The sequence below is a fragment of the Amblyomma mixtum genome, chromosome 9 (genome assembly GCF_055824585.1).
Source record: "Amblyomma mixtum isolate Tamu chromosome 9, ASM5582458v1, whole genome shotgun sequence".
NCBI classification, from domain to species: domain Eukaryota; kingdom Metazoa; phylum Arthropoda; class Arachnida; order Ixodida; family Ixodidae; genus Amblyomma; species Amblyomma mixtum.
The window spans coordinates 39,023,427-39,032,771 of NC_143020.1; positions in this window are offsets into that span (position 1 = coordinate 39,023,427).

The following is a 9,345-nucleotide window of genomic DNA, read 5'->3' on the forward strand; positions in this document are numbered from 1 at the left end:
GCTGTCAGTGCAATGGACTTCGGGAACGTAAAACCTTAAGTTCCGTGGAGTCCGGCAGGGACCCAGGAATGTGCCCCGAATTCCTTATAATAAAGTTTTTCTTTCTCTCTCATCCTGACCTGAACAAGCATTTGTCACTTTGTACTTGAATGCATCAACGACCGCCGCGTACGTTACGCGGGTGATTTTGCATTCACTCGGAAAGTGCACTTGGGGCCGACCTTCCTTTTGCCACGTTTCCTTTTTGCCACGTGACCTAGCAGGCGGGGCACGTGATTTTAATGGTGTTGTGGCTATGCAGTTTCGCACCTTTCATCGGTTATATCACACAACTATAGTGACGGAAAATCGACGATACAGTCGGAAAAATAGGCATGCATTAAATCATTGCTCCAATTCCAGTGGCCGTCATACGGCCGTTACGCAGCAAGCATAATGTCCGCTTCCTTTTTAAAGCGAAAGCTTTACTACTTGCACTTCCAGCCTTTGCCGTGGCGCGGCGGAGCCATCATTGACCTTTAGTTGACCTCTGTGTGACGCCATGTGTGACATCACGCCGAAGAGAAGGCCGACCGACTCGCGCCGTCGCAAGCCGCGGCGGTGCCACCACCGGCGCCTAACTGCTGCGTTCTCCGCTAGGAGCGCAACAAGTGCTTTGTGCCGTCACGCCGAAGAGAAGGGCGACCGACTCGCACCGTCGCAAGCCGCGGCGGTGTCACCACCGGCGCCTAAACCCTGCGCTCTACGCTAGGAGCGCAACAGGTGCTTTGTGACGTCACGCCGAACAGAAGGGCGACCGACTCACGCCGTCGCAAGCCGTGGCGGTTCCACCACCGGCACCTAACTCCTGCGCTCTCCGCTAGGAGCGCGATTGTGGCATTACGCCGAAGAGATTAGGCTCGACCCACGTCGCTAGAAAGCAGTAGCTGTGCCAATCACCAGCGGCTTAACATTGCTTCGCGATCTCGCGCCGTCCGTGTGCGACGGCGGTGTACATGAATGGCGGCCTGACTGGACTGGATTGGATTGGATTGTATTAGAATAGATTAGATTATATTGGATTTGATTTGATTGGATTGGATTGGATTGAATTGAAATGGATTGAATTGGATTGGATTTTATAACAGATGCATCGCCAAAAGTCTAACCACAAGCACCGCCACCAGCTACACTACCAGCTGAACGATGGCGTATGTACGGATATTGCTTTCGCAATTACCGGGCTTAACCAAGCTAAGCCACAGCGAATTTTTTTTGCGCGTCTTTGCCTGTTCTGCTCAGTGAGAAGTACTGAACAGTGCCAGCCGCGGCTGTTGGCAGGAGCATGCGCACAGGTCTCAGAGCTCAGGTATTCTCCGAAACGGCGTCATCTTTTGGCGCTTCCACTACCTTCTCTCTGCACCTGCAGCCAATCAAAAGTTTTCGCCTTTTTGGAAGTATGTGTGGAAGGCGACAATAATTCCAACTTGTCAGGTATCTTGTACTCAAGTACGGTGCCATTTATTACACACCGCTCCTCTTGCGCCGTAACTTCTTCGCTGTCAGCATGCGACATCAGTGCCATAAAGCAGCCGGTTAAAGGGCTTTATTCCCTCTTATGGTTTTCAAGCGATTACAAAAAGAAAAAAAAACGCCCTTTTTCTCTGATACGTTAAAACAGGCCATCAAGTGTGACGAAAAAAAAAATGCCGAGAGTAATGAAGTTTTTCAAGCTCTCGTAGTGCCTTGTACAACATACTCAGTCGTCTTGTACGTCGTGAAACGACAGTTAAAACATTATTTAACTGGAGGACTGAAACGGCTCTTTACCGACTTGAAGAGGCAAAAAAAAAATAAAGGGGCAGAAAGCAAGCAGCTACCGTAGTTAAGGGAAGGAATCTTGTGAATACAAAAAATTACGAGCAGCAACCCCTGTTCCAGCTGTCAGGTGGAATTTTTAGCACTCGTATTACGTCAGCCACAGCGAAAGAACGCAAGTGTTTAAAAATGATAGCTCGATGTGTAATTCTTCGCCGTGGCTACACTGTTAGTCCGTAATTACACTGTTAGAATTGCTTTGTTCAACAGGCTTTTGAATTATTTTAGTTACTTTAAAGATAACTTGTTCAAAAGCAAATTAACAACAACCACATGCCGCCGTTGGGAGTAGTGGGTTCGTACGCCACCGGCGGCTTGTTTTTTTTCTGCTTTCTAATCAGTTATCTTTAAAATATTTAGCCTATTATTTTCTCATTGATGAACACCACAAAAAACATCCCCCATACTGTTTGTTTTAGTTGACTGTTGGCTTCCGCTGCGTATGTTTTAACCAGTCCCTCTGTCTCCTTCCCTGGTTTGCTTAGTCGCGGCAAATCAGGCTAATTTTTGTTGTCATTTTAGAAAGCAACGTGAATTTTAAATTGAAATTTTTCGCCTCGGGAAAATTGCATCAAAATGGGGCCCTTAAAATGGCATTATATATAAGGTAATGAATAAGCTGCACAATTAAACTGAAACATGCCACCTACCGCCGAATAGCCGAGGTAGACAAACGTGCTTGAACGCGGAGAGTCGTTACGCTGTGATAACTGGAATATTTATATTCGCCAAACCTGAGTGTCATATTCTGTACTTTCTCTAAAGCTTCACACAGATATTCTTGGTTCGGATTCCAAAGTATGTTTTGCATTCTCAGAATTGTCCTCATTAGTTTTCACTGCGGAGTAATTTGACATCTGTAGACCTTCCTGCCAAGCTTTATTGTAAGGAAGACGACCTCTTCGAAAGCTTTGTTGGCAATGGCATTATTATGAGGGTACAATTCCAGTGACAGCATTATTGTAATACCTAGATACTTAACACTGTCGGACCATCTGATGTCGGTGCCGCATACCTTATATTTCAAATAACATCGCAGTTTCTATCAGTTATGGTGGGACAGATTGTCGGTTATAGTACGTGATGTATTCCGCCAAAGTAACTGCATGCCACCAAGTCACAAAGTTCTCAAGTGATCTTCTTAGGGTTATCTGGCCGTCAGTTTAACTGGTATAAAGTGCACATTCTGCTGCTAAAAATCATGGTAGCGTTTCCTGGCTCCGTTCACTGATCAATAAGGTTTACACGCTTGAAGACCAGCGCAGGGCCAACAGACTATTGTGGTATTCCTGAGACGAAGTCCAGATGATCTGATTCTGCAGTATGTTTACTAACAAAACTGAGTGCGATGAGAGAGGTAAGCTTAAATGAAGGAAACAATTTCGAAATTATTATCATATAGCTTAGGCTTTTCAATAAATCGAGGATGCAATACCTAGAGAAAAGTCTCTGCGAAATATGTAAATAATATACAACCTTGAAGTCCACCATTATTGTGGGAGTTGATGCGTAATTTCTACTAATTTGTTGAAACTTCACGGCCCTGGTCGGGAATTAATGTCTTGTTACATGAAGTTATCCTCTTCTAGGTAACACGTAACTGATTTTTTTATTCCATGTACTATAATTTTACAGCGCGCTCTTATGAAAATTGGGCTTTAGGTCTCAACCAGCTACTTGTTTCCACCTCTCTTAATCGGGGATCCTTGCATGCGACCAATCTGTAGGAAGCGCACGGAGTTTCACAGTTACATAGTTACAAGTTGCATAGTGAATATTCTGTGCATAGCGGGCACAACTGATACGCATAGCTTTTGTGAAACATGTCTGAAATGTTACATGGGCCACGCAGTTTTTAATGCCTATACGCAGAAGAAAAATCAAAATACCAGGCTCTGTTATCGCAATCTTTTGCATTGCCACTGCAAACTCTGTCATCGGGAAGATTCATACACGTGCACAATTATATACTGATTTAAACCAGTTGTTAAATCTTTTCACGATCATCACACATCATCATCGTCGCTCAAGGACCGTCAATATCAATACTGGAATTTTCCAGCTTGCTGACAATGCTGTCAGACTTTGATGGCTACTGCCAGAACTTGCCGAATTCGTCATGAACTAAGTTTCATTTTTTACAAAAGCGCGTTGATGCGGCTATACCCTGCTAGCTACGTACACCCCCCGTCAAAAGTACACAACCCAAGGGGTTTTCTTGCGAGGCCTGCAGCATGCCTCGTTATACATCCACGGCGACTGTAATCTTTTGAAGGAGGAACGACTTTGTTTCCTCAATCCTCCCAAGGTTTTGACCGCTTGATGTGCTTGGGAGCCAGGGTAAACAGCTTAGAAGCAAGCACCTTGGGCTGTATACTTTTGACGGGCGCCGCACCTCCCCATATCCACGCAAAAAGAATGGAATGTCTCAGACCCAGTAAAAATCAAACGTTTCGAGACCGTAGAATCAGGATATAGGAATACAAGCAGAAAGATAGTCTCCCCAAAAAGCATCTAGAAAAAAAAGGTCTGAGTGAGGCTAGGAGGACAGATGAGGCATATGCAGTACTAAAGGGCGGGCACGCACTATGCTGTCGTGTATTAGCGTACAGGTGAGAAAACAGAAACAAGCTTACTTGCCACCAAATCAACTTACGGGTCTACTAGGTCAATTCAGCCCTCCCGAGCTGGCCAGAACAGCCTCCCATTGTTCACGAGAGGGAGATGTAACTAGACCTACCGGAGGCAGATCCCCTGAGCAGTCCCAGATTATGTGGTCCAAAGTGACAGGCTCACAGCATAATTAATATAGCGGGTTTACCATATCGGGGAACACGCTAGAGCATGTCCACGCCACGGGTTCGGCATCGACTGCGTCTGCAGCCATCGCCACGTGGTAGTCTGTCCTCTGCTGTGAGAATCGTGCGGAGGAGGCAGGCGCGCTCGTAGACCTCTGTGGTATTGCGTTATGACCTGATATGAGTCCTGGGCCTCACAGACGAAAACTAGGTCAGGGATAACTCATCAGTCAGGATTATAGTTGGCAACATACAGGAATTTTACAATATTAACGACGGGGTGCCAGTTATCGTAATTACGCTTAATAACAGGTGCAAACTGAAGGTGGCACTGGCGCACGCACCTATATCCAGCCATAATGATCACATCGTCGAAAGCTTCTACGAAGATATGGAATCAGTGGCGGTCCTAAGGGGGGTGGGGGGGGGGGTGGAGAGGGCATTCGCCCCCCCCCCCCCCTCCCCAAAAGCCTTTGCACATTTTCCCGAACGTCCGTTCTCGGGCACTCATAGGGCGAGATGTATTTTGACCTAGAACTCTAAAGCTTTTTTCTCCTTGATGCCTCAAGTAGTCCCCTACTTTGTACGTTCACCGTGCTAGTGGCTGTCTTATTTCACACAATTCCACGTTCTACACTACGATACTTATATGAGCACAATTCATAGTGATTGTCGCGGTATCGTGGTCGTGCCGTGCCCCCACCGTTGTCTTGCCGTTGTCGCGGCGACGACGGTGATGCCATTCACCTGCGGTTCCGGTGACCAGCAACCTCGTCGGGGTGGCAAAGTGCCACCCATTCATGTCTATCCCACCATGGGAAACAGCGATGCCAGCGAGGGGATCATCCATCCCTTTTTGGCCTGACAAGGAGCGCTGGCCAGCCGCCTTGAAGGACGGTACTGAGGGCGAAACAAAGCCACTTCCCACAACGGAGTAACGAATGCCGCTAAAATCACGGGTGAAATGTCTGGGCAGGTGCTTTGACCTTCGCGGTCATGCCATGGTGGGATATCTCAGCCGTCGGCTTGTTTCCCCTGGTATCGAAATGAATATTGCTCGCATAAACGCTAACATTCAAAGACTGCGTAATGGTATAACATCTGTACCGTTCGCCACTTATTTTTCAACAACAATGCACAGAAATTTTTTTGTTTAAATAAAATAAAAAATTATTGTTTCTAATTTTTTTTCTTTTGTGGTATAAGAAAACCTCTCTCTCAGGTTCTCTCAGATAAAGAATCGCTGTGTAACAATACTCCTTAATAGAAAAGGATACAACAGAAAAGTATATATAAAACTCCTATTGGGCACAAACCTGGAACCTTACGAAGAGGGTTCAGTTGAAAATAAGAAGAAAGCAGCGAGCTGTGCAAAAACAAATGATAGCTTTAACGTTAAGAGACACAAAGAGCGCAGATTGTGTCAGGGAACAAACGGGAGCTAATGACATCCAAGCTGAGGAGAAATGGCCTTCTTCAGGGCATATAATGCGGTAGGCAAGATAACCGAAGGTCCTTGAAGATAGCGGATTAGATCCCAAAATAAGCCAGGCGTAGCACGGGACGGCGTCCGCACCTGGGGTCGCACCTTGCACGGGACCGGGCTAACTCGAAATATATAAGAACATGTGCCCTTTTTCTGACCATGGCAAGGTGAGGAATGTTTTTTTTTGCCCAACATCTCTGTTTTCAAGCAGTTTAGCCGGAGCCCGCCGGCCGGTGCCTCCACTTAAGCAGTTGGCAAAGGGCATACCCACGTCTTGTTTCTCATGGTTGCGCGTTGAGCTTTACGGGGACGTGAAGATTTTTTGTGGACCCCAACAATACGCGACTTCTTTTGAGTGGTATTCGTTGATGGTTCGGTAAAATGCGGTCAAGTTCAGAAAAATAGGCAAAACTGTCGAAAAAAAAAAACGTTCTTGTGTGATTAGTCCGCGAGCGTAATTTTCAAGGCTGCGTAATTTTGAAGGATGGAAAGATGAAAAACTGCCAACTTGTGCGTCGAAAACTCACTCATCTGTCCTGACAGCACGGGACTGCGCTTTTCAGAAAGACAGGGAAACAAAAACTAAACTGGTAGGACTTTCGAAAAGCTTCAAATCCTGGAGCTGGTGGTGCACCGAAAATTCTTTGCTACGCTTCTAAAGACATGCATTGCACCCGCGAATTTGTCTTCAGTGCTCCTAAAACACTGTCAGCAATTGGTTGAGAGCCTGTGTTGTATCGTCACGGTGCCAAACATTCGTCAAACAAGGCGCAGACTTGTCCGTGGAATGGAACTTACAGCTTTCAGAGGTAGAGTATAATGTCGGGGAATGGAGCAATGCTTGTTAATGACTGGAAGATATCATCTCCATCAATGTTCCGCATGAAAGGTTCGCAAAAGCATGTTGTCCTTGTTTGCGATTCCATAGCTTTCGCGCGTCTCGCCTGTTCACACAGCTTTTGTATTAGGTAAATCAGAATTACAACTGCCCGTAATTTACAATTTTGACATTTTCAGTCAATTCAGACCAATTTTCAGACCATTGCTGTGAGCAGAGTTGTCGTAACAACGGACGCACAATAAGCGGGTAACGAGCTTGTTGCTGTGGAAAATGGTGACGGAAACTGTGTCGTATTCTTTTTTTTTGTTTGTATGGAACAAAATAAAGCTCATTTCAAAAAGCGCATGGTGTCTTTTTCTGGATTGGCACTGTTTGCTGAAATCCGCGGCGCAGCAGCGTTCATGGCCGGTATGCGATATTTCCGGTATGGGATTTTCCCGGAAGCTACCAGAATGTGATTTTTCTCGAGCGAAATTAAACATTAATAGCAGACCACGCAGAAACGAATTATCGCTCCATCACGGCGCGGAACGTCGCAGCGCATGTTAGCTTTCAAACTACGCGCTCCTAAAAAGAAAAATGGGATGTTTCTCACCTAGCCGCGTGCTGCGCTATTCAAATGGGCCGCTCGGCCCTGTGGGATTATTTGCTCTTTGCCAATCCCTTTCTCTACGGCTAATGCTCAGTTTAGATCAACACTGCAAGATGTGCAGGTCGCCCTACTTCACTTGTTAACAAGACAGAATGGGACACCGGCGACCCCTCATGGTGCAGTAATCACCTACGACATCATCGTAGAGTCTTTAGTGGTGTGCGGCCCGTCTTGACCGGCAATTTTTTTTAGGCAAGTGGAGCTACTGCGGAGGAGCTTGTTCAGAGAATCTAGCTTTTACTGCGGAAGAGCCATGTTTTTATTACCCGAGAACGAGTGCTGCATTAGGTCATTTCTCGTTCTTGAGCGCAGCAATATAATTGGCAGGCGCGCACCGAAACGGGTGCAAATAGATCCACTGTGTGTGTATTTTAATGTCAGTCGCATTACTGGCTTCCCGTTGGTAGGTTTTGGACAGTCGAATTCCAACTTTTGTTGATCCGCATTTCGTCGTAGATTGACACCAATGCAATTCGGTCCTTCGAAGCTTGAAGCCGGCGCGAAGGCCAGCAACGAGGTAAAGTAAGAAAGCAAGATAGCAGAGAGCCCCGATAAGTCGGACAAATGCGTGTGGCTAGCGTTGAAAAAAACAGATGAGCTGTTGGACAAGTGCTCTATCCGGCTCTGTTTTTTTTTCCACTGCTCGCTTCAATGGCACTCCTATTGCTCGTAGGAATCTTCAGAACTTTGTTCAACGGCTTTTTCCGGGGCCACCTCTCCACACGATGCTTGAAATGAATAAAACTTAAATGAGTGAAATGAATGAGCCTCATTAGGCAAAGAGCTCCGAGCAGCGTAAGATAGAACGTGCAGAGGCCCAGAAATAGTCTTAGAGGCGGATAGTGCTAAAATGCAGCATTCGCACACAGCAAAGTCGACGCAGCACAATGCAAGCGTCGTTAGCTTTTTTTTACTAAAACATCTTTCCTGGAACATCTATACAAAGCAATAAAACATAAGTAAAAGTTTCCGTCCGGCAAATAAAGTTGCACTATTTCTTGCACACAATATGTTTCATGCATGTCAACACGAATTTCTTTTATACCTGGGCAGGCTTCAGCATGCCTAAATATAGAGAATCGAAATGAGCGTTTAGCTCCCTCGTCTTCGCGAAATCAGATCGTACCTCAGAAGAAGGCGGTCGTCTTTCACGAACCCGTCCCGCTCAAGCTCGCTGAAGAGAAAAGAAGGCGGTAACTTGCGCAATTGGAGTTCATTCTGTGATAACTCCGGTCCCCAAACAATTTCGCTGGCAGGGTGTATCAGGCTATCCGCCCGCTCTATTCCCGAGTCCGGGTGTATGGCACTGAACTTGATTAGCATCCTCAAGGGCCATCCGAGAGATTCGTCGTGTTCGCCCCTGTGCACAACAATCCAAGGATGCAACGACACAGTTTCTCCGCGTTGCAGGAGGCGAACACCAGGTGACATAAAGTAGCCTCGCAGGTAAACACGGGGGGCGAGAAAATGGGACGACCCGTAACAGGTTGCCATGTCCCGCAAACGTCCGATTCCTACCACAGCGAATCGATAAAGAGCCCTTTCAAGCGATGTCTGTGCTAACATGGCCTCGAGGCGGTTCAGTACTTCTCGACTGGCTTCAATCAATTCGGAGTGCATCATCATAATTTTTGCAGTGTTTCGCGATACGTCGCTACGAATTCGACCTACGGCTGTTTTCATTTCATGTCTGAGTGTTTCCTGTACTTTG